The following is a 25,757-nucleotide window of genomic DNA, read 5'->3' as shown; positions in this document are numbered from 1 at the left end:
GCGGGTGGTGTGCGGGCAAGGGTGGCCTTGCCGGGGCTGAGGGGCCGTGGCGACGCAATGGTGGCTCCCAGTGGCTTCGGGCCAGCTGCAGTGGGGCAGCAGGGCCGGCCCGGGCTGCGGCCGGGCTGCGCCTAGCGCCGCGTGGGCGGGCAGGGGCGATGCCCCAGGGACCGCGGGCCCCGGGCCCCGAAGCCTCCGGGGCCACGTCCCTGTGAGCGACGTGCGGGATCTTGGGCGGGGCGCCAAGCGCCGAAGGGTTTGCTGGGTCACGCCGGCCCTCGGCTGGGAGGTGGTGGCCAAACCCTCCGCCACCGCCCGATACCCGAGACGTCCGTTCCCCCTGCCTGGGCGGGCGGCGGGGTCCCGCCGGGGCGGGCTGACCGCCGGGCTGGCTGGCCCTAAGGCGCCAGCGCCAGCGCAACTGGGCCTCAAGAGGCAGCCCGCGGTCCCCGCCCCCGTCTACGGCCATACCACCCTGAACGCGCCCGATCTCGTCTGATCTCGGAAGCTAAGCAGGGTCGGGCCTGGTTAGTACTTGGATGGGAGACCGCCTGGGAATACCGGGTGCTGTAGGCTTTTTGCCTCCCGCTCCGCCTTCTCCTTTACTCGCCCGCGGGCGGTGGCCGCCGGCTCCGCCCCCGCCGGGCCCCGCTGCAGGCCCCACCTCCTCAGGCCCCTCCCACCACGGCGCGCGTGCGCCGGAGGGGCCGCTCCCCGCCGGCCCGGCCGGCCGGGCGGCCAGAAGGCGGCCCCGGAAGGCAGCCGCACCCCGGACGCTCCCGGGGTGGCTGGCCCGGACCCAGAATCCGCCGCGGGCCCGGTTGCCGTCCTTTCGGCCAGCGAGCCCCTCGACCTGCACCTGGCCGCCCCCACTGGCGCCCAGCCCCGCTGCCGCCACCTGTGCGCCGGTGTGTCCCGCCACAGCTCCCTCCGGCAGAAGCCCCGCCTCCGCCGTGTCGCCGCGGCCGGGTGCGGGAGCGGGATCGAGGGCCGGGGCCGCTTCCCCGGGCCTGCCGGCCACCAGGGGCGGGCTCCTGAGCTCGGCGGGTGGTGTGCGGGCAAGGGTGGCCTTGCCGGGGCTGAGGGGCCGTGGCGACGCAATGGTGGCTCCCAGTGGCTTCGGGCCAGCTGCTGTCGGGCAGCAGGGCCGGCCCGGGCTGCGGCCGGGCTGCGCCTAGCGCCGCGTGGGCGGGCAGGGGCGATGCCCCAGGGACCGCGGGCCCCGGGCCCCGAAGCCCCCGGGGCCACGTCCCTGTGAGCGACGTGCGGGATCTTGGGCGGGGCGCCAAGCGCCGAAGGGTTTGCTGGGTCACGCCGGCCCTCGGCTGGGAGGTGGTGGCCAAACCCTCCGCCACCGCCCGATACCCGAGACGTCCGTTCCCCCTGCCTGGGCGGGCTGACCGCCGGGCTGGCTGGCCCTAAGGCGCCAGCGCCAGCGCAACTGGGCCTCAAGAGGCAGCCCGCGGTCCCCGCCCCCGTCTACGGCCATACCACCCTGAACGCGCCCGATCTCGTCTGATCTCGGAAGCTAAGCAGGGTCGGGCCTGGTTAGTACTTGGATGGGAGACCGCCTGGGAATACCGGGTGCTGTAGGCTTTTTGCCTCCCGCTCCGCCTTCTCCTTTACTCGCCCGCGGGCGGTGGCCGCCGGCTCCGCCCCCGCCGGGCCCCGCTGCAGGCCCCACCTCCTCAGGCCCCTCCCACCACGGCGCGCGTGCGCCGGAGGGGCCGCTCCCCGCCGGCCCGGCCGGCCGGGCGGCCAGAAGGCGGCCCCGGAAGGCAGCCGCACCCCGGACGCTCCCGGGGTGGCTGGCCCGGACCCAGAATCCGCCGCGGGCCCGGTTGCCGTCCTTTCGGCCAGCGAGCCCCTCGACCTGCACCTGGCCGCCCCCACTGGCGCCCAGCCCCGCTGCCGCCACCTGTGCGCCGGTGTGTCCCGCCACAGCTCCCTCCGGCAGAAGCCCCGCCTCCGCCGTGTCGCCGCGGCCGGGTGCGGGAGCGGGATCGAGGGCCGGGGCCGCTTCCCCGGGCCTGCCGGCCACCAGGGGCGGGCTCCTGAGCTCGGCGGGTGGTGTGCGGGCAAGGGTGGCCTTGCCGGGGCTGAGGGGCCGTGGCGACGCAATGGTGGCTCCCAGTGGCTTCGGGCCAGCTGCTGTCGGGCAGCAGGGCCGGCCCGGGCTGCGGCCGGGCTGCGCCTAGCGCCGCGTGGGCGGGCAGGGGCGATGCCCCAGGGACCGCGGGCCCCGGGCCCCGAAGCCCCCGGGGCCACGTCCCTGTGAGCGACGTGCGGGATCTTGGGCGGGGCGCCAAGCGCCGAAGGGTTTGCTGGGTCACGCCGGCCCTCGGCTGGGAGGTGGTGGCCAAACCCTCCGCCACCGCCCGATACCCGAGACGTCCGTTCCCCCTGCCTGGGCGGGCGGCGGGGTCCCGCCGGGGCGGGCTGACCGCCGGGCTGGCTGGCCCTAAGGCGCCAGCGCCAGCGCAACTGGGCCTCAAGAGGCAGCCCGCGGTCCCCGCCCCCGTCTACGGCCATACCACCCTGAACGCGCCCGATCTCGTCTGATCTCGGAAGCTAAGCAGGGTCGGGCCTGGTTAGTACTTGGATGGGAGACCGCCTGGGAATACCGGGTGCTGTAGGCTTTTTGCCTCCCGCTCCGCCTTCTCCTTTACTCGCCCGCGGGCGGTGGCCGCCGGCTCCGCCCCCGCCGGGCCCCGCTGCAGGCCCCACCTCCTCAGGCCCCTCCCACCACGGCGCGCGTGCGCCGGAGGGGCCGCTCCCCGCCGGCCCGGCCGGCCGGGCGGCCAGAAGGCGGCCCCGGAAGGCAGCCGCACCCCGGACGCTCCCGGGGTGGCTGGCCCGGACCCAGAATCCGCCGCGGGCCCGGTTGCCGTCCTTTCGGCCAGCGAGCCCCTCGACCTGCACCTGGCCGCCCCCACTGGCGCCCAGCCCCGCTGCCGCCACCTGTGCGCCGGTGTGTCCCGCCACAGCTCCCTCCGGCAGAAGCCCCGCCTCCGCCGTGTCGCCGCGGCCGGGTGCGGGAGCGGGATCGAGGGCCGGGGCCGCTTCCCCGGGCCTGCCGGCCACCAGGGGCGGGCTCCTGAGCTCGGCGGGTGGTGTGCGGGCAAGGGTGGCCTTGCCGGGGCTGAGGGGCCGTGGCGACGCAATGGTGGCTCCCAGTGGCTTCGGGCCAGCTGCAGTCGGGCAGCAGGGCCGGCCCGGGCTGCGGCCGGGCTGCGCCTAGCGCCGCGTGGGCGGGCAGGGGCGATGCCCCAGGGACCGCGGGCCCCGGGCCCCGAAGCCTCCGGGGCCACGTCCCTGTGAGCGACGTGCGGGATCTTGGGCGGGGCGCCAAGCGCCGAAGGGTTTGCTGGGTCACGCCGGCCCTCGGCTGGGAGGTGGTGGCCAAACCCTCCGCCACCGCCCGATACCCGAGACGTCCGTTCCCCCTGCCTGGGCGGGCTGACCGCCGGGCTGGCTGGCCCTAAGGCGCCAGCGCCAGCGCAACTGGGCCTCAAGAGGCAGCCCGCGGTCCCCGCCCCCGTCTACGGCCATACCACCCTGAACGCGCCCGATCTCGTCTGATCTCGGAAGCTAAGCAGGGTCGGGCCTGGTTAGTACTTGGATGGGAGACCGCCTGGGAATACCGGGTGCTGTAGGCTTTTTGCCTCCCGCTCCGCCTTCTCCTTTACTCGCCCGCGGGCGGTGGCCGCCGGCTCCGCCCCCGCCGGGCCCCGCTGCAGGCCCCACCTCCTCAGGCCCCTCCCACCACGGCGCGCGTGCGCCGGAGGGGCCGCTCCCCGCCGGCCCGGCCGGCCGGGCGGCCAGAAGGCGGCCCCGGAAGGCAGCCGCACCCCGGACGCTCCCGGGGTGGCTGGCCCGGACCCAGAATCCGCCGCGGGCCCGGTTGCCGTCCTTTCGGCCAGCGAGCCCCTCGACCTGCACCTGGCCGCCCCCACTGGCGCCCAGCCCCGCTGCCGCCACCTGTGCGCCGGTGTGTCCCGCCACAGCTCCCTCCGGCAGAAGCCCCGCCTCCGCCGTGTCGCCGCGGCCGGGTGCGGGAGCGGGATCGAGGGCCGGGGCCGCTTCCCCGGGCCTGCCGGCCACCAGGGGCGGGCTCCTGAGCTCGGCGGGTGGTGTGCGGGCAAGGGTGGCCTTGCCGGGGCTGAGGGGCCGTGGCGACGCAATGGTGGCTCCCAGTGGCTTCGGGCCAGCTGCTGTCGGGCAGCAGGGCCGGCCCGGGCTGCGGCCGGGCTGCGCCTAGCGCCGCGTGGGCGGGCAGGGGCGATGCCCCAGGGACCGCGGGCCCCGGGCCCCGAAGCCCCCGGGGCCACGTCCCTGTGAGCGACGTGCGGGATCTTGGGCGGGGCGCCAAGCGCCGAAGGGTTTGCTGGGTCACGCCGGCCCTCGGCTGGGAGGTGGTGGCCAAACCCTCCGCCACCGCCCGATACCCGAGACGTCCGTTCCCCCTGCCTGGGCGGGCTGACCGCCGGGCTGGCTGGCCCTAAGGCGCCAGCGCCAGCGCAACTGGGCCTCAAGAGGCAGCCCGCGGTCCCCGCCCCCGTCTACGGCCATACCACCCTGAACGCGCCCGATCTCGTCTGATCTCGGAAGCTAAGCAGGGTCGGGCCTGGTTAGTACTTGGATGGGAGACCGCCTGGGAATACCGGGTGCTGTAGGCTTTTTGCCTCCCGCTCCGCCTTCTCCTTTACTCGCCCGCGGGCGGTGGCCGCCGGCTCCGCCCCCGCCGGGCCCCGCTGCAGGCCCCACCTCCTCAGGCCCCTCCCACCACGGCGCGCGTGCGCCGGAGGGGCCGCTCCCCGCCGGCCCGGCCGGCCGGGCGGCCAGAAGGCGGCCCCGGAAGGCAGCCGCACCCCGGACGCTCCCGGGGTGGCTGGCCCGGACCCAGAATCCGCCGCGGGCCCGGTTGCCGTCCTTTCGGCCAGCGAGCCCCTCGACCTGCACCTGGCCGCCCCCACTGGCGCCCAGCCCCGCTGCCGCCACCTGTGCGCCGGTGTGTCCCGCCACAGCTCCCTCCGGCAGAAGCCCCGCCTCCGCCGTGTCGCCGCGGCCGGGTGCGGGAGCGGGATCGAGGGCCGGGGCCGCTTCCCCGGGCCTGCCGGCCACCAGGGGCGGGCTCCTGAGCTCGGCGGGTGGTGTGCGGGCAAGGGTGGCCTTGCCGGGGCTGAGGGGCCGTGGCGACGCAATGGTGGCTCCCAGTGGCTTCGGGCCAGCTGCTGTCGGGCAGCAGGGCCGGCCCGGGCTGCGGCCGGGCTGCGCCTAGCGCCGCGTGGGCGGGCAGGGGCGATGCCCCAGGGACCGCGGGCCCCGGGCCCCGAAGCCCCCGGGGCCACGTCCCTGTGAGCGACGTGCGGGATCTTGGGCGGGGCGCCAAGCGCCGAAGGGTTTGCTGGGTCACGCCGGCCCTCGGCTGGGAGGTGGTGGCCAAACCCTCCGCCACCGCCCGATACCCGAGACGTCCGTTCCCCCTGCCTGGGCGGGCGGCGGGGTCCCGCCGGGGCGGGCTGACCGCCGGGCTGGCTGGCCCTAAGGCGCCAGCGCCAGCGCAACTGGGCCTCAAGAGGCAGCCCGCGGTCCCCGCCCCCGTCTACGGCCATACCACCCTGAACGCGCCCGATCTCGTCTGATCTCGGAAGCTAAGCAGGGTCGGGCCTGGTTAGTACTTGGATGGGAGACCGCCTGGGAATACCGGGTGCTGTAGGCTTTTTGCCTCCCGCTCCGCCTTCTCCTTTACTCGCCCGCGGGCGGTGGCCGCCGGCTCCGCCCCCGCCGGGCCCCGCTGCAGGCCCCACCTCCTCAGGCCCCTCCCACCACGGCGCGCGTGCGCCGGAGGGGCCGCTCCCCGCCGGCCCGGCCGGCCGGGCGGCCAGAAGGCGGCCCCGGAAGGCAGCCGCACCCCGGACGCTCCCGGGGTGGCTGGCCCGGACCCAGAATCCGCCGCGGGCCCGGTTGCCGTCCTTTCGGCCAGCGAGCCCCTCGACCTGCACCTGGCCGCCCCCACTGGCGCCCAGCCCCGCTGCCGCCACCTGTGCGCCGGTGTGTCCCGCCACAGCTCCCTCCGGCAGAAGCCCCGCCTCCGCCGTGTCGCCGCGGCCGGGTGCGGGAGCGGGATCGAGGGCCGGGGCCGCTTCCCCGGGCCTGCCGGCCACCAGGGGCGGGCTCCTGAGCTCGGCGGGTGGTGTGCGGGCAAGGGTGGCCTTGCCGGGGCTGAGGGGCCGTGGCGACGCAATGGTGGCTCCCAGTGGCTTCGGGCCAGCTGCTGTCGGGCAGCAGGGCCGGCCCGGGCTGCGGCCGGGCTGCGCCTAGCGCCGCGTGGGCGGGCAGGGGCGATGCCCCAGGGACCGCGGGCCCCGGGCCCCGAAGCCCCCGGGGCCACGTCCCTGTGAGCGACGTGCGGGATCTTGGGCGGGGCGCCAAGCGCCGAAGGGTTTGCTGGGTCACGCCGGCCCTCGGCTGGGAGGTGGTGGCCAAACCCTCCGCCACCGCCCGATACCCGAGACGTCCGTTCCCCCTGCCTGGGCGGGCGGCGGGGTCCCGCCGGGGCGGGCTGACCGCCGGGCTGGCTGGCCCTAAGGCGCCAGCGCCAGCGCAACTGGGCCTCAAGAGGCAGCCCGCGGTCCCCGCCCCCGTCTACGGCCATACCACCCTGAACGCGCCCGATCTCGTCTGATCTCGGAAGCTAAGCAGGGTCGGGCCTGGTTAGTACTTGGATGGGAGACCGCCTGGGAATACCGGGTGCTGTAGGCTTTTTGCCTCCCGCTCCGCCTTCTCCTTTACTCGCCCGCGGGCGGTGGCCGCCGGCTCCGCCCCCGCCGGGCCCCGCTGCAGGCCCCACCTCCTCAGGCCCCTCCCACCACGGCGCGCGTGCGCCGGAGGGGCCGCTCCCCGCCGGCCCGGCCGGCCGGGCGGCCAGAAGGCGGCCCCGGAAGGCAGCCGCACCCCGGACGCTCCCGGGGTGGCTGGCCCGGACCCAGAATCCGCCGCGGGCCCGGTTGCCGTCCTTTCGGCCAGCGAGCCCCTCGACCTGCACCTGGCCGCCCCCACTGGCGCCCAGCCCCGCTGCCGCCACCTGTGCGCCGGTGTGTCCCGCCACAGCTCCCTCCGGCAGAAGCCCCGCCTCCGCCGTGTCGCCGCGGCCGGGTGCGGGAGCGGGATCGAGGGCCGGGGCCGCTTCCCCGGGCCTGCCGGCCACCAGGGGCGGGCTCCTGAGCTCGGCGGGTGGTGTGCGGGCAAGGGTGGCCTTGCCGGGGCTGAGGGGCCGTGGCGACGCAATGGTGGCTCCCAGTGGCTTCGGGCCAGCTGCTGTCGGGCAGCAGGGCCGGCCCGGGCTGCGGCCGGGCTGCGCCTAGCGCCGCGTGGGCGGGCAGGGGCGATGCCCCAGGGACCGCGGGCCCCGGGCCCCGAAGCCCCCGGGGCCACGTCCCTGTGAGCGACGTGCGGGATCTTGGGCGGGGCGCCAAGCGCCGAAGGGTTTGCTGGGTCACGCCGGCCCTCGGCTGGGAGGTGGTGGCCAAACCCTCCGCCACCGCCCGATACCCGAGACGTCCGTTCCCCCTGCCTGGGCGGGCTGACCGCCGGGCTGGCTGGCCCTAAGGCGCCAGCGCCAGCGCAACTGGGCCTCAAGAGGCAGCCCGCGGTCCCCGCCCCCGTCTACGGCCATACCACCCTGAACGCGCCCGATCTCGTCTGATCTCGGAAGCTAAGCAGGGTCGGGCCTGGTTAGTACTTGGATGGGAGACCGCCTGGGAATACCGGGTGCTGTAGGCTTTTTGCCTCCCGCTCCGCCTTCTCCTTTACTCGCCCGCGGGCGGTGGCCGCCGGCTCCGCCCCCGCCGGGCCCCGCTGCAGGCCCCACCTCCTCAGGCCCCTCCCACCACGGCGCGCGTGCGCCGGAGGGGCCGCTCCCCGCCGGCCCGGCCGGCAGGGCGGCCAGAAGGCGGCCCCGGAAGGCAGCCGCACCCCGGACGCTCCCGGGGTGGCTGGCCCGGACCCAGAATCCGCCGCGGGCCCGGTTGCCGTCCTTTCGGCCAGCGAGCCCCTCGACCTGCACCTGGCCGCCCCCACTGGCGCCCAGCCCCGCTGCCGCCACCTGTGCGCCGGTGTGTCCCGCCACAGCTCCCTCCGGCAGAAGCCCCGCCTCCGCCGTGTCGCCGCGGCCGGGTGCGGGAGCGGGATCGAGGGCCGGGGCCGCTTCCCCGGGCCTGCCGGCCACCAGGGGCGGGCTCCTGAGCTCGGCGGGTGGTGTGCGGGCAAGGGTGGCCTTGCCGGGGCTGAGGGGCCGTGGCGACGCAATGGTGGCTCCCAGTGGCTTCGGGCCAGCTGCTGTCGGGCAGCAGGGCCGGCCCGGGCTGCGGCCGGGCTGCGCCTAGCGCCGCGTGGGCGGGCAGGGGCGATGCCCCAGGGACCGCGGGCCCCGGGCCCCGAAGCCCCCGGGGCCACGTCCCTGTGAGCGACGTGCGGGATCTTGGGCGGGGCGCCAAGCGCCGAAGGGTTTGCTGGGTCACGCCGGCCCTCGGCTGGGAGGTGGTGGCCAAACCCTCCGCCACCGCCCGATACCCGAGACGTCCGTTCCCCCTGCCTGGGCGGGCTGACCGCCGGGCTGGCTGGCCCTAAGGCGCCAGCGCCAGCGCAACTGGGCCTCAAGAGGCAGCCCGCGGTCCCCGCCCCCGTCTACGGCCATACCACCCTGAACGCGCCCGATCTCGTCTGATCTCGGAAGCTAAGCAGGGTCGGGCCTGGTTAGTACTTGGATGGGAGACCGCCTGGGAATACCGGGTGCTGTAGGCTTTTTGCCTCCCGCTCCGCCTTCTCCTTTACTCGCCCGCGGGCGGTGGCCGCCGGCTCCGCCCCCGCCGGGCCCCGCTGCAGGCCCCACCTCCTCAGGCCCCTCCCACCACGGCGCGCGTGCGCCGGAGGGGCCGCTCCCCGCCGGCCCGGCCGGCCGGGCGGCCAGAAGGCGGCCCCGGAAGGCAGCCGCACCCCGGACGCTCCCGGGGTGGCTGGCCCGGACCCAGAATCCGCCGCGGGCCCGGTTGCCGTCCTTTCGGCCAGCGAGCCCCTCGACCTGCACCTGGCCGCCCCCACTGGCGCCCAGCCCCGCTGCCGCCACCTGTGCGCCGGTGTGTCCCGCCACAGCTCCCTCCGGCAGAAGCCCCGCCTCCGCCGTGTCGCCGCGGCCGGGTGCGGGAGCGGGATCGAGGGCCGGGGCCGCTTCCCCGGGCCTGCCGGCCACCAGGGGCGGGCTCCTGAGCTCGGCGGGTGGTGTGCGGGCAAGGGTGGCCTTGCCGGGGCTGAGGGGCCGTGGCGACGCAATGGTGGCTCCCAGTGGCTTCGGGCCAGCTGCAGTGGGGCAGCAGGGCCGGCCCGGGCTGCGGCCGGGCTGCGCCTAGCGCCGCGTGGGCGGGCAGGGGCGATGCCCCAGGGACCGCGGGGCCCGGGCCCCGAAGCCTCCGGGGCCACGTCCCTGTGAGCGACGTGCGGGATCTTGGGCGGGGCGCCAAGCGCCGAAGGGTTTGCTGGGTCACGCCGGCCCTCGGCTGGGAGGTGGTGGCCAAACCCTCCGCCACCGCCCGATACCCGAGACGTCCGTTCCCCCTGCCTGGGCGGGCGGCGGGGTCCCGCCGGGGCGGGCTGACCGCCGGGCTGGCTGGCCCTAAGGCGCCAGCGCCAGCGCAACTGGGCCTCAAGAGGCAGCCCGCGGTCCCCGCCCCCGTCTACGGCCATACCACCCTGAACGCGCCCGATCTCGTCTGATCTCGGAAGCTAAGCAGGGTCGGGCCTGGTTAGTACTTGGATGGGAGACCGCCTGGGAATACCGGGTGCTGTAGGCTTTTTGCCTCCCGCTCCGCCTTCTCCTTTACTCGCCCGCGGGCGGTGGCCGCCGGCTCCGCCCCCGCCGGGCCCCGCTGCAGGCCCCACCTCCTCAGGCCCCTCCCACCACGGCGCGCGTGCGCCGGAGGGGCCGCTCCCCGCCGGCCCGGCCGGCCGGGCGGCCAGAAGGCGGCCCCGGAAGGCAGCCGCACCCCGGACGCTCCCGGGGTGGCTGGCCCGGACCCAGAATCCGCCGCGGGCCCGGTTGCCGTCCTTTCGGCCAGCGAGCCCCTCGACCTGCACCTGGCCGCCCCCACTGGCGCCCAGCCCCGCTGCCGCCACCTGTGCGCCGGTGTGTCCCGCCACAGCTCCCTCCGGCAGAAGCCCCGCCTCCGCCGTGTCGCCGCGGCCGGGTGCGGGAGCGGGATCGAGGGCCGGGGCCGCTTCCCCGGGCCTGCCGGCCACCAGGGGCGGGCTCCTGAGCTCGGCGGGTGGTGTGCGGGCAAGGGTGGCCTTGCCGGGGCTGAGGGGCCGTGGCGACGCAATGGTGGCTCCCAGTGGCTTCGGGCCAGCTGCAGTGGGGCAGCAGGGCCGGCCCGGGCTGCGGCCGGGCTGCGCCTAGCGCCGCGTGGGCGGGCAGGGGCGATGCCCCAGGGACCGCGGGCCCCGGGCCCCGAAGCCTCCGGGGCCACGTCCCTGTGAGCGACGTGCGGGATCTTGGGCGGGGCGCCAAGCGCCGAAGGGTTTGCTGGGTCACGCCGGCCCTCGGCTGGGAGGTGGTGGCCAAACCCTCCGCCACCGCCCGATACCCGAGACGTCCGTTCCCCCTGCCTGGGCGGGCGGCGGGGTCCCGCCGGGGCGGGCTGACCGCCGGGCTGGCTGGCCCTAAGGCGCCAGCGCCAGCGCAACTGGGCCTCAAGAGGCAGCCCGCGGTCCCCGCCCCCGTCTACGGCCATACCACCCTGAACGCGCCCGATCTCGTCTGATCTCGGAAGCTAAGCAGGGTCGGGCCTGGTTAGTACTTGGATGGGAGACCGCCTGGGAATACCGGGTGCTGTAGGCTTTTTGCCTCCCGCTCCGCCTTCTCCTTTACTCGCCCGCGGGCGGTGGCCGCCGGCTCCGCCCCCGCCGGGCCCCGCTGCAGGCCCCACCTCCTCAGGCCCCTCCCACCACGGCGCGCGTGCGCCGGAGGGGCCGCTCCCCGCCGGCCCGGCCGGCCGGGCGGCCAGAAGGCGGCCCCGGAAGGCAGCCGCACCCCGGACGCTCCCGGGGTGGCTGGCCCGGACCCAGAATCCGCCGCGGGCCCGGTTGCCGTCCTTTCGGCCAGCGAGCCCCTCGACCTGCACCTGGCCGCCCCCACTGGCGCCCAGCCCCGCTGCCGCCACCTGTGCGCCGGTGTGTCCCGCCACAGCTCCCTCCGGCAGAAGCCCCGCCTCCGCCGTGTCGCCGCGGCCGGGTGCGGGAGCGGGATCGAGGGCCGGGGCCGCTTCCCCGGGCCTGCCGGCCACCAGGGGCGGGCTCCTGAGCTCGGCGGGTGGTGTGCGGGCAAGGGTGGCCTTGCCGGGGCTGAGGGGCCGTGGCGACGCAATGGTGGCTCCCAGTGGCTTCGGGCCAGCTGCTGTCGGGCAGCAGGGCCGGCCCGGGCTGCGGCCGGGCTGCGCCTAGCGCCGCGTGGGCGGGCAGGGGCGATGCCCCAGGGACCGCGGGCCCCGGGCCCCGAAGCCCCCGGGGCCACGTCCCTGTGAGCGACGTGCGGGATCTTGGGCGGGGCGCCAAGCGCCGAAGGGTTTGCTGGGTCACGCCGGCCCTCGGCTGGGAGGTGGTGGCCAAACCCTCCGCCACCGCCCGATACCCGAGACGTCCGTTCCCCCTGCCTGGGCGGGCGGCGGGGTCCCGCCGGGGCGGGCTGACCGCCGGGCTGGCTGGCCCTAAGGCGCCAGCGCCAGCGCAACTGGGCCTCAAGAGGCAGCCCGCGGTCCCCGCCCCCGTCTACGGCCATACCACCCTGAACGCGCCCGATCTCGTCTGATCTCGGAAGCTAAGCAGGGTCGGGCCTGGTTAGTACTTGGATGGGAGACCGCCTGGGAATACCGGGTGCTGTAGGCTTTTTGCCTCCCGCTCCGCCTTCTCCTTTACTCGCCCGCGGGCGGTGGCCGCCGGCTCCGCCCCCGCCGGGCCCCGCTGCAGGCCCCACCTCCTCAGGCCCCTCCCACCACGGCGCGCGTGCGCCGGAGGGGCCGCTCCCCGCCGGCCCGGCCGGCCGGGCGGCCAGAAGGCGGCCCCGGAAGGCAGCCGCACCCCGGACGCTCCCGGGGTGGCTGGCCCGGACCCAGAATCCGCCGCGGGCCCGGTTGCCGTCCTTTCGGCCAGCGAGCCCCTCGACCTGCACCTGGCCGCCCCCACTGGCGCCCAGCCCCGCTGCCGCCACCTGTGCGCCGGTGTGTCCCGCCACAGCTCCCTCCGGCAGAAGCCCCGCCTCCGCCGTGTCGCCGCGGCCGGGTGCGGGAGCGGGATCGAGGGCCGGGGCCGCTTCCCCGGGCCTGCCGGCCACCAGGGGCGGGCTCCTGAGCTCGGCGGGTGGTGTGCGGGCAAGGGTGGCCTTGCCGGGGCTGAGGGGCCGTGGCGACGCAATGGTGGCTCCCAGTGGCTTCGGGCCAGCTGCAGTGGGGCAGCAGGGCCGGCCCGGGCTGCGGCCGGGCTGCGCCTAGCGCCGCGTGGGCGGGCAGGGGCGATGCCCCAGGGACCGCGGGCCCCGGGCCCCGAAGCCTCCGGGGCCACGTCCCTGTGAGCGACGTGCGGGATCTTGGGCGGGGCGCCAAGCGCCGAAGGGTTTGCTGGGTCACGCCGGCCCTCGGCTGGGAGGTGGTGGCCAAACCCTCCGCCACCGCCCGATACCCGAGACGTCCGTTCCCCCTGCCTGGGCGGGCGGCGGGGTCCCGCCGGGGCGGGCTGACCGCCGGGCTGGCTGGCCCTAAGGCGCCAGCGCCAGCGCAACTGGGCCTCAAGAGGCAGCCCGCGGTCCCCGCCCCCGTCTACGGCCATACCACCCTGAACGCGCCCGATCTCGTCTGATCTCGGAAGCTAAGCAGGGTCGGGCCTGGTTAGTACTTGGATGGGAGACCGCCTGGGAATACCGGGTGCTGTAGGCTTTTTGCCTCCCGCTCCGCCTTCTCCTTTACTCGCCCGCGGGCGGTGGCCGCCGGCTCCGCCCCCGCCGGGCCCCGCTGCAGGCCCCACCTCCTCAGGCCCCTCCCACCACGGCGCGCGTGCGCCGGAGGGGCCGCTCCCCGCCGGCCCGGCCGGCCGGGCGGCCAGAAGGCGGCCCCGGAAGGCAGCCGCACCCCGGACGCTCCCGGGGTGGCTGGCCCGGACCCAGAATCCGCCGCGGGCCCGGTTGCCGTCCTTTCGGCCAGCGAGCCCCTCGACCTGCACCTGGCCGCCCCCACTGGCGCCCAGCCCCGCTGCCGCCACCTGTGCGCCGGTGTGTCCCGCCACAGCTCCCTCCGGCAGAAGCCCCGCCTCCGCCGTGTCGCCGCGGCCGGGTGCGGGAGCGGGATCGAGGGCCGGGGCCGCTTCCCCGGGCCTGCCGGCCACCAGGGGCGGGCTCCTGAGCTCGGCGGGTGGTGTGCGGGCAAGGGTGGCCTTGCCGGGGCTGAGGGGCCGTGGCGACGCAATGGTGGCTCCCAGTGGCTTCGGGCCAGCTGCTGTCGGGCAGCAGGGCCGGCCCGGGCTGCGGCCGGGCTGCGCCTAGCGCCGCGTGGGCGGGCAGGGGCGATGCCCCAGGGACCGCGGGCCCCGGGCCCCGAAGCCCCCGGGGCCACGTCCCTGTGAGCGACGTGCGGGATCTTGGGCGGGGCGCCAAGCGCCGAAGGGTTTGCTGGGTCACGCCGGCCCTCGGCTGGGAGGTGGTGGCCAAACCCTCCGCCACCGCCCGATACCCGAGACGTCCGTTCCCCCTGCCTGGGCGGGCTGACCGCCGGGCTGGCTGGCCCTAAGGCGCCAGCGCCAGCGCAACTGGGCCTCAAGAGGCAGCCCGCGGTCCCCGCCCCCGTCTACGGCCATACCACCCTGAACGCGCCCGATCTCGTCTGATCTCGGAAGCTAAGCAGGGTCGGGCCTGGTTAGTACTTGGATGGGAGACCGCCTGGGAATACCGGGTGCTGTAGGCTTTTTGCCTCCCGCTCCGCCTTCTCCTTTACTCGCCCGCGGGCGGTGGCCGCCGGCTCCGCCCCCGCCGGGCCCCGCTGCAGGCCCCACCTCCTCAGGCCCCTCCCACCACGGCGCGCGTGCGCCGGAGGGGCCGCTCCCCGCCGGCCCGGCCGGCCGGGCGGCCAGAAGGCGGCCCCGGAAGGCAGCCGCACCCCGGACGCTCCCGGGGTGGCTGGCCCGGACCCAGAATCCGCCGCGGGCCCGGTTGCCGTCCTTTCGGCCAGCGAGCCCCTCGACCTGCACCTGGCCGCCCCCACTGGCGCCCAGCCCCGCTGCCGCCACCTGTGCGCCGGTGTGTCCCGCCACAGCTCCCTCCGGCAGAAGCCCCGCCTCCGCCGTGTCGCCGCGGCCGGGTGCGGGAGCGGGATCGAGGGCCGGGGCCGCTTCCCCGGGCCTGCCGGCCACCAGGGGCGGGCTCCTGAGCTCGGCGGGTGGTGTGCGGGCAAGGGTGGCCTTGCCGGGGCTGAGGGGCCGTGGCGACGCAATGGTGGCTCCCAGTGGCTTCGGGCCAGCTGCTGTCGGGCAGCAGGGCCGGCCCGGGCTGCGGCCGGGCTGCGCCTAGCGCCGCGTGGGCGGGCAGGGGCGATGCCCCAGGGACCGCGGGCCCCGGGCCCCGAAGCCCCCGGGGCCACGTCCCTGTGAGCGACGTGCGGGATCTTGGGCGGGGCGCCAAGCGCCGAAGGGTTTGCTGGGTCACGCCGGCCCTCGGCTGGGAGGTGGTGGCCAAACCCTCCGCCACCGCCCGATACCCGAGACGTCCGTTCCCCCTGCCTGGGCGGGCGGCGGGGTCCCGCCGGGGCGGGCTGACCGCCGGGCTGGCTGGCCCTAAGGCGCCAGCGCCAGCGCAACTGGGCCTCAAGAGGCAGCCCGCGGTCCCCGCCCCCGTCTACGGCCATACCACCCTGAACGCGCCCGATCTCGTCTGATCTCGGAAGCTAAGCAGGGTCGGGCCTGGTTAGTACTTGGATGGGAGACCGCCTGGGAATACCGGGTGCTGTAGGCTTTTTGCCTCCCGCTCCGCCTTCTCCTTTACTCGCCCGCGGGCGGTGGCCGCCGGCTCCGCCCCCGCCGGGCCCCGCTGCAGGCCCCACCTCCTCAGGCCCCTCCCACCACGGCGCGCGTGCGCCGGAGGGGCCGCTCCCCGCCGGCCCGGCCGGCCGGGCGGCCAGAAGGCGGCCCCGGAAGGCAGCCGCACCCCGGACGCTCCCGGGGTGGCTGGCCCGGACCCAGAATCCGCCGCGGGCCCGGTTGCCGTCCTTTCGGCCAGCGAGCCCCTCGACCTGCACCTGGCCGCCCCCACTGGCGCCCAGCCCCGCTGCCGCCACCTGTGCGCCGGTGTGTCCCGCCACAGCTCCCTCCGGCAGAAGCCCCGCCTCCGCCGTGTCGCCGCGGCCGGGTGCGGGAGCGGGATCGAGGGCCGGGGCCGCTTCCCCGGGCCTGCCGGCCACCAGGGGCGGGCTCCTGAGCTCGGCGGGTGGTGTGCGGGCAAGGGTGGCCTTGCCGGGGCTGAGGGGCCGTGGCGACGCAATGGTGGCTCCCAGTGGCTTCGGGCCAGCTGCTGTCGGGCAGCAGGGCCGGCCCGGGCTGCGGCCGGGCTGCGCCTAGCGCCGCGTGGGCGGGCAGGGGCGATGCCCCAGGGACCGCGGGCCCCGGGCCCCGAAGCCCCCGGGGCCACGTCCCTGTGAGCGACGTGCGGGATCTTGGGCGGGGCGCCAAGCGCCGAAGGGTTTGCTGGGTCACGCCGGCCCTCGGCTGGGAGGTGGTGGCCAAACCCTCCGCCACCGCCCGATACCCGAGACGTCCGTTCCCCCTGCCTGGGCGGGCTGACCGCCGGGCTGGCTGGCCCTAAGGCGCCAGCGCCAGCGCAACTGGGCCTCAAGAGGCAGCCCGCGGTCCCCGCCCCCGTCTACGGCCATACCACCCTGAACGCGCCCGATCTCGTCTGATCTCGGAAGCTAAGCAGGGTCGGGCCTGGTTAGTACTTGGATGGGAGACCGCCTGGGAATACCGGGTGCTGTAGGCTTTTTGCCTCCCGCTCCGCCTTCTCCTTTACCCGCCCGCGGGCGGTGGCCGCCGGCTCCGCCCCCGCCGGGCCCCGCTGCAGGCCCCACCTCCTCAGGCCCCTCCCACCACGGCGCGCGTGCGCCGGAGGGGCCGCTCCCCGCCGGCCCGGCCGGCCGGGCGGCCAGAAGGCGGCCCCGGAAGGCAGCCGCACCCCGGACGCTCCCGGGGTGGCTGGCCCGGACCCAGAATCCGCCGCGGGCCCGGTTGCCGTCCTTTCGGCCAGCGAGCCCCTCGACCTGCACCTGGCCGCCCCCACTGGCGCCCAGCCCCGCTGCCGCCACCTGTGCGCCGGTGTGTCCCGCCACAGCTCCCTCCGGCAGAAGCCCCGCCTCCGCCGTGTCGCCGCGGCCGGGTGCGGGAGCGGGATCGAGGGCCGGGGCCGCTTCCCCGGGCCTGCCGGCCACCAGGGGCGGGCTCCTGAGCTCGGCGGGTGGTGTGCGGGCAAGGGTGGCCTTGCCGGGGCTGAGGGGCCGTGGCGACGCAATGGTGGCTCCCAGTGGCTTCGGGCCAGCTGCTGTCGGGCAGCAGGGCCGGCCCGGGCTGCGGCCGGGCTGCGCCTAGCGCCGCGTGGGCGGGCAGGGGCGATGCCCCAGGGACCGCGGGCCCCGGGCCCCGAAGCCCCCGGGGCCACGTCCCTGTGAGCGACGTGCGGGATCTTGGGCGGGGCGCCAAGCGCCGAAGGGTTTGCTGGGTCACGCCGGCCCTCGGCTGGGAGGTGGTGGCCAAACCCTCCGCCACCGCCCGATACCCGAGACGTCCGTTCCCCCTGCCTGGGCGGGCGGCGGGGTCCCGCCGGGGCGGGCTGACCGCCGGGCTGGCTGGCCCTAAGGCGCCAGCGCCAGCGCAACTGGGCCTCAAGAGGCAGCCCGCGGTCCCCGCCCCCGTCTACGGCCATACCACCCTGAACGCGCCCGATCTCGTCTGATCTCGGAAGCTAAGCAGGGTCGGGCCTGGTTAGTACTTGGATGGGAGACCGCCTGGGAATACCGGGTGCTGTAGGCTTTTTGCCTCCCGCTCCGCCTTCTCCTTTACTCGCCCGCGGGCGGTGGCCGCCGGCTCCGCCCCCGCCGGGCCCCGCTGCAGGCCCCACCTCCTCAGGCCCCTCCCACCACGGCGCGCGTGCGCCGGAGGGGCCGCTCCCCGCCGGCCCGGCCGGCCGGGCGGCCAGAAGGCGGCCCCGGAAGGCAGCCGCACCCCGGACGCTCCCGGGGTGGCTGGCCCGGACCCAGAATCCGCCGCGGGCCCGGTTGCCGTCCTTTCGGCCAGCGAGCCCCTCGACCTGCACCTGGCCGCCCCCACTGGCGCCCAGCCCCGCTGCCGCCACCTGTGCGCCGGTGTGTCCCGCCACAGCTCCCTCCGGCAGAAGCCCCGCCTCCGCCGTGTCGCCGCGGCCGGGTGCGGGAGCGGGATCGAGGGCCGGGGCCGCTTCCCCGGGCCTGCCGGCCACCAGGGGCGGGCTCCTGAGCTCGGCGGGTGGTGTGCGGGCAAGGGTGGCCTTGCCGGGGCTGAGGGGCCGTGGCGACGCAATGGTGGCTCCCAGTGGCTTCGGGCCAGCTGCTGTCGGGCAGCAGGGCCGGCCCGGGCTGCGGCCGGGCTGCGCCTAGCGCCGCGTGGGCGGGCAGGGGCGATGCCCCAGGGACCGCGGGCCCCGGGCCCCGAAGCCCCCGGGGCCACGTCCCTGTGAGCGACGTGCGGGATCTTGGGCGGGGCGCCAAGCGCCGAAGGGTTTGCTGGGTCACGCCGGCCCTCGGCTGGGAGGTGGTGGCCAAACCCTCCGCCACCGCCCGATACCCGAGACGTCCGTTCCCCCTGCCTGGGCGGGCTGACCGCCGGGCTGGCTGGCCCTAAGGCGCCAGCGCCAGCGCAACTGGGCCTCAAGAGGCAGCCCGCGGTCCCCGCCCCCGTCTACGGACATACCACCCTGAACGCGCCCGATCTCGTCTGATCTCGGAAGCTAAGCAGGGTCGGGCCTGGTTAGTACTTGGATGGGAGACCGCCTGGGAATACCGGGTGCTGTAGGCTTTTTGCCTCCCGCTCCGCCTTCTCCTTTACTCGCCCGCGGGCGGTGGCCGCCGGCTCCGCCCCCGCCGGGCCCCGCTGCAGGCCCCACCTCCTCAGGCCCCTCCCACCACGGCGCGCGTGCGCCGGAGGGGCCGCTCCCCGCCGGCCCGGCCGGCCGGGCGGCCAGAAGGCGGCCCCGGAAGGCAGCCGCACCCCGGACGCTCCCGGGGTGGCTGGCCCGGACCCAGAATCCGCCGCGGGCCCGGTTGCCGTCCTTTCGGCCAGCGAGCCCCTCGACCTGCACCTGGCCGCCCCCACTGGCGCCCAGCCCCGCTGCCGCCACCTGTGCGCCGGTGTGTCCCGCCACAGCTCCCTCCGGCAGAAGCCCCGCCTCCGCCGTGTCGCCGCGGCCGGGTGCGGGAGCGGGATCGAGGGCCGGGGCCGCTTCCCCGGGCCTGCCGGCCACCAGGGGCGGGCTCCTGAGCTCGGCGGGTGGTGTGCGGGCAAGGGTGGCCTTGCCGGGGCTGAGGGGCCGTGGCGACGCAATGGTGGCTCCCAGTGGCTTCGGGCCAGCTGCTGTCGGGCAGCAGGGCCGGCCCGGGCTGCGGCCGGGCTGCGCCTAGCGCCGCGTGGGCGGGCAGGGGCGATGCCCCAGGGACCGCGGGCCCCGGGCCCCGAAGCCCCCGGGGCCACGTCCCTGTGAGCGACGTGCGGGATCTTGGGCGGGGCGCCAAGCGCCGAAGGGTTTGCTGGGTCACGCCGGCCCTCGGCTGGGAGGTGGTGGCCAAACCCTCCGCCACCGCCCGATACCCGAGACGTCCGTTCCCCCTGCCTGGGCGGGCTGACCGCCGGGCTGGCTGGCCCTAAGGCGCCAGCGCCAGCGCAACTGGGCCTCAAGAGGCAGCCCGCGGTCCCCGCCCCCGTCTACGGCCATACCACCCTGAACGCGCCCGATCTCGTCTGATCTCGGAAGCTAAGCAGGGTCGGGCCTGGTTAGTACTTGGATGGGAGACCGCCTGGGAATACCGGGTGCTGTAGGCTTTTTGCCTCCCGCTCCGCCTTCTCCTTTACTCGCCCGCGGGCGGTGGCCGCCGGCTCCGCCCCCGCCGGGCCCCGCTGCAGGCCCCACCTCCTCAGGCCCCTCCCACCACGGCGCGCGTGCGCCGGAGGGGCCGCTCCCCGCCGGCCCGGCCGGCCGGGCGGCCAGAAGGCGGCCCCGGAAGGCAGCCGCACCCCGGACGCTCCCGGGGTGGCTGGCCCGGACCCAGAATCCGCCGCGGGCCCGGTTGCCGTCCTTTCGGCCAGCGAGCCCCTCGACCTGCACCTGGCCGCCCCCACTGGCGCCCAGCCCCGCTGCCGCCACCTGTGCGCCGGTGTGTCCCGCCACAGCTCCCTCCGGCAGAAGCCCCGCCTCCGCCGTGTCGCCGCGGCCGGGTGCGGGAGCGGGATCGAGGGCCGGGGCCGCTTCCCCGGGCCTGCCGGCCACCAGGGGCGGGCTCCTGAGCTCGGCGGGTGGTGTGCGGGCAAGGGTGGCCTTGCCGGGGCTGAGGGGCCGTGGCGACGCAATGGTGGCTCCCAGTGGCTTCGGGCCAGCTGCTGTCGGGCAGCAGGGCCGGCCCGGGCTGCGGCCGGGCTGCGCCTAGCGCCGCGTGGGCGGGCAGGGGCGATGCCCCAGGGACCGCGGGCCCCGGGCCCCGAAGCCCCCGGGGCCACGTCCCTGTGAGCGACGTGCGGGATCTTGGGCGGGGCGCCAAGCGCCGAAGGGTTTGCTGGGTCACGCCGGCCCTCGGCTGGGAGGTGGTGGCCAAACCCTCCGCCACCGCCCGATACCCGAGACGTCCGTTCCCCCTGCCTGGGCGGGCTGACCGCCGGGCTGGCTGGCCCTAAGGCGCCAGCGCCAGCGCAACTGGGCCTCAAGAGGCAGCCCGCGGTCCCCGCCCCCGTCTACGGCCATACCACCCTGAACGCGCCCGATCTCGTCTGATCTCGGAAGCTAAGCAGGGTCGGGCCTGGTTAGTACTTGGATGGGAGACCGCCTGGGAATACCGGGTGCTGTAGGCTTTTTGCCTCCCGCTCCGCCTTCTCCTTTACTCGCCCGCGGGCGGTGGCCGCCGGCTCCGCCCCCGCCGGGCCCCGCTGCAGGCCCCACCTCCTCAGGCCCCTCCCACCACGGCGCGCGTGCGCCGGAGGGGCCGCTCCCCGCCGGCCCGGCCGGCCGGGCGGCCAGAAGGCGGCCCCGGAAGGCAGCCGCACCCCGGACGCTCCCGGGGTGGCTGGCCCGGACCCAGAATCCGCCGCGGGCCCGGTTGCCGTCCTTTCGGCCAGCGAGCCCCTCGACCTGCACCTGGCCGCCCCCACTGGCGCCCAGCCCCGCTGCCGCCACCTGTGCGCCGGTGTGTCCCGCCACAGCTCCCTCCGGCAGAAGCCCCGCCTCCGCCGTGTCGCCGCGGCCGGGTGCGGGAGCGGGATCGAGGGCCGGGGCCGCTTCCCCGGGCCTGCCGGCCACCAGGGGCGGGCTCCTGAGCTCGGCGGGTGGTGTGCGGGCAAGGGTGGCCTTGCCGGGGCTGAGGGGCCGTGGCGACGCAATGGTGGCTCCCAGTGGCTTCGGGCCAGCTGCTGTCGGGCAGCAGGGCCGGCCCGGGCTGCGGCCGGGCTGCGCCTAGCGCCGCGTGGGCGGGCAGGGGCGATGCCCCAGGGACCGCGGGCCCCGGGCCCCGAAGCCCCCGGGGCCACGTCCCTGTGAGCGACGTGCGGGATCTTGGGCGGGGCGCCAAGCGCCGAAGGGTTTGCTGGGTCACGCCGGCCCTCGGCTGGGAGGTGGTGGCCAAACCCTCCGCCACCGCCCGATACCCGAGACGTCCGTTCCCCCTGCCTGGGCGGGCTGACCGCCGGGCTGGCTGGCCCTAAGGCGCCAGCGCCAGCGCAACTGGGCCTCAAGAGGCAGCCCGCGGTCCCCGCCCCCGTCTACGGCCATACCACCCTGAACGCGCCCGATCTCGTCTGATCTCGGAAGCTAAGCAGGGTCGGGCCTGGTTAGTACTTGGATGGGAGACCGCCTGGGAATACCGGGTGCTGTAGGCTTTTTGCCTCCCGCTCCGCCTTCTCCTTTACTCGCCCGCGGGCGGTGGCCGCCGGCTCCGCCCCCGCCGGGCCCCGCTGCAGGCCCCACCTCCTCAGGCCCCTCCCACCACGGCGCGCGTGCGCCGGAGGGGCCGCTCCCCGCCGGCCCGGCCGGCCGGGCGGCCAGAAGGCGGCCCCGGAAGGCAGCCGCACCCCGGACGCTCCCGGGGTGGCTGGCCCGGACCCAGAATCCGCCGCGGGCCCGGTTGCCGTCCTTTCGGCCAGCGAGCCCCTCGACCTGCACCTGGCCGCCCCCACTGGCGCCCAGCCCCGCTGCCGCCACCTGTGCGCCGGTGTGTCCCGCCACAGCTCCCTCCGGCAGAAGCCCCGCCTCCGCCGTGTCGCCGCGGCCGGGTGCGGGAGCGGGATCGAGGGCCGGGGCCGCTTCCCCGGGCCTGCCGGCCACCAGGGGCGGGCTCCTGAGCTCGGCGGGTGGTGTGCGGGCAAGGGTGGCCTTGCCGGGGCTGAGGGGCCGTGGCGACGCAATGGTGGCTCCCAGTGGCTTCGGGCCAGCTGCTGTCGGGCAGCAGGGCCGGCCCGGGCTGCGGCCGGGCTGCGCCTAGCGCCGCGTGGGCGGGCAGGGGCGATGCCCCAGGGACCGCGGGCCCCGGGCCCCGAAGCCCCCGGGGCCACGTCCCTGTGAGCGACGTGCGGGATCTTGGGCGGGGCGCCAAGCGCCGAAGGGTTTGCTGGGTCACGCCGGCCCTCGGCTGGGAGGTGGTGGCCAAACCCTCCGCCACCGCCCGATACCCGAGACGTCCGTTCCCCCTGCCTGGGCGGGCGGCGGGGTCCCGCCGGGGCGGGCTGACCGCCGGGCTGGCTGGCCCTAAGGCGCCAGCGCCAGCGCAACTGGGCCTCAAGAGGCAGCCCGCGGTCCCCGCCCCCGTCTACGGCCATACCACCCTGAACGCGCCCGATCTCGTCTGATCTCGGAAGCTAAGCAGGGTCGGGCCTGGTTAGTACTTGGATGGGAGACCGCCTGGGAATACCGGGTGCTGTAGGCTTTTTGCCTCCCGCTCCGCCTTCTCCTTTACTCGCCCGCGGGCGGTGGCCGCCGGCTCCGCCCCCGCCGGGCCCCGCTGCAGGCCCCACCTCCTCAGGCCCCTCCCACCACGGCGCGCGTGCGCCGGAGGGGCCGCTCCCCGCCGGCCCGGCCGGCCGGGCGGCCAGAAGGCGGCCCCGGAAGGCAGCCGCACCCCGGACGCTCCCGGGGTGGCTGGCCCGGACCCAGAATCCGCCGCGGGCCCGGTTGCCGTCCTTTCGGCCAGCGAGCCCCTCGACCTGCACCTGGCCGCCCCCACTGGCGCCCAGCCCCGCTGCCGCCACCTGTGCGCCGGTGTGTCCCGCCACAGCTCCCTCCGGCAGAAGCCCCGCCTCCGCCGTGTCGCCGCGGCCGGGTGCGGGAGCGGGATCGAGGGCCGGGGCCGCTTCCCCGGGCCTGCCGGCCACCAGGGGCGGGCTCCTGAGCTCGGCGGGTGGTGTGCGGGCAAGGGTGGCCTTGCCGGGGCTGAGGGGCCGTGGCGACGCAATGGTGGCTCCCAGTGGCTTCGGGCCAGCTGCAGTGGGGCAGCAGGGCCGGCCCGGGCTGCGGCCGGGCTGCGCCTAGCGCCGCGTGGGCGGGCAGGGGCGATGCCCCAGGGACCGCGGGCCCCGGGCCCCGAAGCCTCCGGGGCCACGTCCCTGTGAGCGACGTGCGGGATCTTGGGCGGGGCGCCAAGCGCCGAAGGGTTTGCTGGGTCACGCCGGCCCTCGGCTGGGAGGTGGTGGCCAAACCCTCCGCCACCGCCCGATACCCGAGACGTCCGTTCCCCCTGCCTGGGCGGGCGGCGGGGTCCCGCCGGGGCGGGCTGACCGCCGGGCTGGCTGGCCCTAAGGCGCCAGCGCCAGCGCAACTGGGCCTCAAGAGGCAGCCCGCGGTCCCCGCCCCCGTCTACGGCCATACCACCCTGAACGCGCCCGATCTCGTCTGATCTCGGAAGCTAAGCAGGGTCGGGCCTGGTTAGTACTTGGATGGGAGACCGCCTGGGAATACCGGGTGCTGTAGGCTTTTTGCCTCCCGCTCCGCCTTCTCCTTTACTCGCCCGCGGGCGGTGGCCGCCGGCTCCGCCCCCGCCGGGCCCCGCTGCAGGCCCCACCTCCTCAGGCCCCTCCCACCACGGCGCGCGTGCGCCGGAGGGGCCGCTCCCCGCCGGCCCGGCCGGCCGGGCGGCCAGAAGGCGGCCCCGGAAGGCAGCCGCACCCCGGACGCTCCCGGGGTGGCTGGCCCGGACCCAGAATCCGCCGCGGGCCCGGTTGCCGTCCTTTCGGCCAGCGAGCCCCTCGACCTGCACCTGGCCGCCCCCACTGGCGCCCAGCCCCGCTGCCGCCACCTGTGCGCCGGTGTGTCCCGCCACAGCTCCCTCCGGCAGAAGCCCCGCCTCCGCCGTGTCGCCGCGGCCGGGTGCGGGAGCGGGATCGAGGGCCGGGGCCGCTTCCCCGGGCCTGCCGGCCACCAGGGGCGGGCTCCTGAGCTCGGCGGGTGGTGTGCGGGCAAGGGTGGCCTTGCCGGGGCTGAGGGGCCGTGGCGACGCAATGGTGGCTCCCAGTGGCTTCGGGCCAGCTGCTGTCGGGCAGCAGGGCCGGCCCGGGCTGCGGCCGGGCTGCGCCTAGCGCCGCGTGGGCGGGCAGGGGCGATGCCCCAGGGACCGCGGGCCCCGGGCCCCGAAGCCCCCGGGGCCACGTCCCTGTGAGCGACGTGCGGGATCTTGGGCGGGGCGCCAAGCGCCGAAGGGTTTGCTGGGTCACGCCGGCCCTCGGCTGGGAGGTGGTGGCCAAACCCTCCGCCACCGCCCGATACCCGAGACGTCCGTTCCCCCTGCCTGGGCGGGCTGACCGCCGGGCTGGCTGGCCCTAAGGCGCCAGCGCCAGCGCAACTGGGCCTCAAGAGGCAGCCCGCGGTCCCCGCCCCCGTCTACGGCCATACCACCCTGAACGCGCCCGATCTCGTCTGATCTCGGAAGCTAAGCAGGGTCGGGCCTGGTTAGTACTTGGATGGGAGACCGCCTGGGAATACCGGGTGCTGTAGGCTTTTTGCCTCCCGCTCCGCCTTCTCCTTTACTCGCCCGCGGGCGGTGGCCGCCGGCTCCGCCCCCGCCGGGCCCCGCTGCAGGCCCCACCTCCTCAGGCCCCTCCCACCACGGCGCGCGTGCGCCGGAGGGGCCGCTCCCCGCCGGCCCGGCCGGCCGGGCGGCCAGAAGGCGGCCCCGGAAGGCAGCCGCACCCCGGACGCTCCCGGGGTGGCTGGCCCGGACCCAGAATCCGCCGCGGGCCCGGTTGCCGTCCTTTCGGCCAGCGAGCCCCTCGACCTGCACCTGGCCGCCCCCACTGGCGCCCAGCCCCGCTGCCGCCACCTGTGCGCCGGTGTGTCCCGCCACAGCTCCCTCCGGCAGAAGCCCCGCCTCCGCCGTGTCGCCGCGGCCGGGTGCGGGAGCGGGATCGAGGGCCGGGGCCGCTTCCCCGGGCCTGCCGGCCACCAGGGGCGGGCTCCTGAGCTCGGCGGGTGGTGTGCGGGCAAGGGTGGCCTTGCCGGGGCTGAGGGGCCGTGGCGACGCAATGGTGGCTCCCAGTGGCTTCGGGCCAGCTGCTGTCGGGCAGCAGGGCCGGCCCGGGCTGCGGCCGGGCTGCGCCTAGCGCCGCGTGGGCGGGCAGGGGCGATGCCCCAGGGACCGCGGGCCCCGGGCCCCGAAGCCCCCGGGGCCACGTCCCTGTGAGCGACGTGCGGGATCTTGGGCGGGGCGCCAAGCGCCGAAGGGTTTGCTGGGTCACGCCGGCCCTCGGCTGGGAGGTGGTGGCCAAACCCTCCGCCACCGCCCGATACCCGAGACGTCCGTTCCCCCTGCCTGGGCGGGCGGCGGGGTCCCGCCGGGGCGGGCTGACCGCCGGGCTGGCTGGCCCTAAGGCGCCAGCGCCAGCGCAACTGGGCCTCAAGAGGCAGCCCGCGGTCCCCGCCCCCGTCTACGGCCATACCACCCTGAACGCGCCCGATCTCGTCTGATCTCGGAAGCTAAGCAGGGTCGGGCCTGGTTAGTACTTGGATGGGAGACCGCCTGGGAATACCGGGTGCTGTAGGCTTTTTGCCTCCCGCTCCGCCTTCTCCTTTACTCGCCCGCGGGCGGTGGCCGCCGGCTCCGCCCCCGCCGGGCCCCGCTGCAGGCCCCACCTCCTCAGGCCCCTCCCACCACGGCGCGCGTGCGCCGGAGGGGCCGCTCCCCGCCGGCCCGGCCGGCCGGGCGGCCAGAAGGCGGCCCCGGAAGGCAGCCGCACCCCGGACGCTCCCGGGGTGGCTGGCCCGGACCCAGAATCCGCCGCGGGCCCGGTTGCCGTCCTTTCGGCCAGCGAGCCCCTCGACCTGCACCTGGCCGCCCCCACTGGCGCCCAGCCCCGCTGCCGCCACCTGTGCGCCGGTGTGTCCCGCCACAGCTCCCTCCGGCAGAAGCCCCGCCTCCGCCGTGTCGCCGCGGCCGGGTGCGGGAGCGGGATCGAGGGCCGGGGCCGCT

The 25,757-nt window shown here is 77.0% G+C and overlaps 25 non-coding genes across 25 annotated transcripts; all 25 read left to right on the top strand.

Annotated features, from left to right (window-relative positions):
* The first annotated feature begins 457 nt into the window (after nt 1-457).
* Nucleotides 458-576, top strand: LOC136139902 (5S ribosomal RNA). Its single transcript, XR_010657407.1, has one exon. It is a non-coding gene; the product is annotated as a 5S ribosomal RNA (ribosomal RNA).
* Nucleotides 577-1,477: 901 nt separating this feature from the next.
* LOC136139901 (5S ribosomal RNA) lies at nt 1,478-1,596 on the top strand. Its single transcript, XR_010657406.1, has one exon. It is a non-coding gene; the product is annotated as a 5S ribosomal RNA (ribosomal RNA).
* A 924-nt stretch (nt 1,597-2,520) lies between these two features.
* On the top strand, nt 2,521-2,639 carry LOC136139900 (5S ribosomal RNA). The gene has a single exon (XR_010657405.1). It is a non-coding gene; the product is annotated as a 5S ribosomal RNA (ribosomal RNA).
* Nucleotides 2,640-3,540: 901 nt separating this feature from the next.
* On the top strand, nt 3,541-3,659 carry LOC136139899 (5S ribosomal RNA). The gene has a single exon (XR_010657404.1). It is a non-coding gene; the product is annotated as a 5S ribosomal RNA (ribosomal RNA).
* Nucleotides 3,660-4,560: 901 nt separating this feature from the next.
* On the top strand, nt 4,561-4,679 carry LOC136139898 (5S ribosomal RNA). Its single transcript, XR_010657403.1, has one exon. It is a non-coding gene; the product is annotated as a 5S ribosomal RNA (ribosomal RNA).
* A 924-nt stretch (nt 4,680-5,603) lies between these two features.
* Nucleotides 5,604-5,722, top strand: LOC136139895 (5S ribosomal RNA). Its single transcript, XR_010657401.1, has one exon. It is a non-coding gene; the product is annotated as a 5S ribosomal RNA (ribosomal RNA).
* A 924-nt stretch (nt 5,723-6,646) lies between these two features.
* On the top strand, nt 6,647-6,765 carry LOC136139894 (5S ribosomal RNA). The gene has a single exon (XR_010657400.1). It is a non-coding gene; the product is annotated as a 5S ribosomal RNA (ribosomal RNA).
* A 901-nt stretch (nt 6,766-7,666) lies between these two features.
* On the top strand, nt 7,667-7,785 carry LOC136139893 (5S ribosomal RNA). Its single transcript, XR_010657399.1, has one exon. It is a non-coding gene; the product is annotated as a 5S ribosomal RNA (ribosomal RNA).
* Nucleotides 7,786-8,686: 901 nt separating this feature from the next.
* LOC136139892 (5S ribosomal RNA) lies at nt 8,687-8,805 on the top strand. Its single transcript, XR_010657398.1, has one exon. It is a non-coding gene; the product is annotated as a 5S ribosomal RNA (ribosomal RNA).
* Nucleotides 8,806-9,729: 924 nt separating this feature from the next.
* On the top strand, nt 9,730-9,848 carry LOC136139891 (5S ribosomal RNA). The gene has a single exon (XR_010657397.1). It is a non-coding gene; the product is annotated as a 5S ribosomal RNA (ribosomal RNA).
* Nucleotides 9,849-10,772: 924 nt separating this feature from the next.
* LOC136139890 (5S ribosomal RNA) lies at nt 10,773-10,891 on the top strand. The gene has a single exon (XR_010657396.1). It is a non-coding gene; the product is annotated as a 5S ribosomal RNA (ribosomal RNA).
* A 924-nt stretch (nt 10,892-11,815) lies between these two features.
* Nucleotides 11,816-11,934, top strand: LOC136139889 (5S ribosomal RNA). The gene has a single exon (XR_010657395.1). It is a non-coding gene; the product is annotated as a 5S ribosomal RNA (ribosomal RNA).
* Nucleotides 11,935-12,858: 924 nt separating this feature from the next.
* On the top strand, nt 12,859-12,977 carry LOC136139888 (5S ribosomal RNA). The gene has a single exon (XR_010657394.1). It is a non-coding gene; the product is annotated as a 5S ribosomal RNA (ribosomal RNA).
* A 901-nt stretch (nt 12,978-13,878) lies between these two features.
* LOC136139887 (5S ribosomal RNA) lies at nt 13,879-13,997 on the top strand. Its single transcript, XR_010657393.1, has one exon. It is a non-coding gene; the product is annotated as a 5S ribosomal RNA (ribosomal RNA).
* Nucleotides 13,998-14,921: 924 nt separating this feature from the next.
* Nucleotides 14,922-15,040, top strand: LOC136139886 (5S ribosomal RNA). Its single transcript, XR_010657392.1, has one exon. It is a non-coding gene; the product is annotated as a 5S ribosomal RNA (ribosomal RNA).
* Nucleotides 15,041-15,941: 901 nt separating this feature from the next.
* On the top strand, nt 15,942-16,060 carry LOC136139884 (5S ribosomal RNA). The gene has a single exon (XR_010657390.1). It is a non-coding gene; the product is annotated as a 5S ribosomal RNA (ribosomal RNA).
* A 924-nt stretch (nt 16,061-16,984) lies between these two features.
* LOC136139883 (5S ribosomal RNA) lies at nt 16,985-17,103 on the top strand. Its single transcript, XR_010657389.1, has one exon. It is a non-coding gene; the product is annotated as a 5S ribosomal RNA (ribosomal RNA).
* Nucleotides 17,104-18,004: 901 nt separating this feature from the next.
* LOC136139499 (5S ribosomal RNA) lies at nt 18,005-18,123 on the top strand. The gene has a single exon (XR_010657032.1). It is a non-coding gene; the product is annotated as a 5S ribosomal RNA (ribosomal RNA).
* A 901-nt stretch (nt 18,124-19,024) lies between these two features.
* LOC136139882 (5S ribosomal RNA) lies at nt 19,025-19,143 on the top strand. Its single transcript, XR_010657388.1, has one exon. It is a non-coding gene; the product is annotated as a 5S ribosomal RNA (ribosomal RNA).
* A 901-nt stretch (nt 19,144-20,044) lies between these two features.
* On the top strand, nt 20,045-20,163 carry LOC136139881 (5S ribosomal RNA). The gene has a single exon (XR_010657387.1). It is a non-coding gene; the product is annotated as a 5S ribosomal RNA (ribosomal RNA).
* A 901-nt stretch (nt 20,164-21,064) lies between these two features.
* On the top strand, nt 21,065-21,183 carry LOC136139879 (5S ribosomal RNA). Its single transcript, XR_010657386.1, has one exon. It is a non-coding gene; the product is annotated as a 5S ribosomal RNA (ribosomal RNA).
* Nucleotides 21,184-22,107: 924 nt separating this feature from the next.
* On the top strand, nt 22,108-22,226 carry LOC136139878 (5S ribosomal RNA). The gene has a single exon (XR_010657385.1). It is a non-coding gene; the product is annotated as a 5S ribosomal RNA (ribosomal RNA).
* A 924-nt stretch (nt 22,227-23,150) lies between these two features.
* On the top strand, nt 23,151-23,269 carry LOC136139877 (5S ribosomal RNA). The gene has a single exon (XR_010657384.1). It is a non-coding gene; the product is annotated as a 5S ribosomal RNA (ribosomal RNA).
* A 901-nt stretch (nt 23,270-24,170) lies between these two features.
* Nucleotides 24,171-24,289, top strand: LOC136139876 (5S ribosomal RNA). Its single transcript, XR_010657383.1, has one exon. It is a non-coding gene; the product is annotated as a 5S ribosomal RNA (ribosomal RNA).
* Nucleotides 24,290-25,213: 924 nt separating this feature from the next.
* Nucleotides 25,214-25,332, top strand: LOC136139875 (5S ribosomal RNA). The gene has a single exon (XR_010657382.1). It is a non-coding gene; the product is annotated as a 5S ribosomal RNA (ribosomal RNA).
* Nucleotides 25,333-25,757: the final 425 nt, after the last annotated feature.

Source organism: Phocoena phocoena, chromosome 19 (genome assembly GCF_963924675.1).
Source record: "Phocoena phocoena chromosome 19, mPhoPho1.1, whole genome shotgun sequence".
Classification (NCBI taxonomy): domain Eukaryota; kingdom Metazoa; phylum Chordata; class Mammalia; order Artiodactyla; family Phocoenidae; genus Phocoena; species Phocoena phocoena.
Note: the sequence above shows the minus strand (reverse complement) of the source record. Positions and strands in the feature narration are given on the sequence as shown.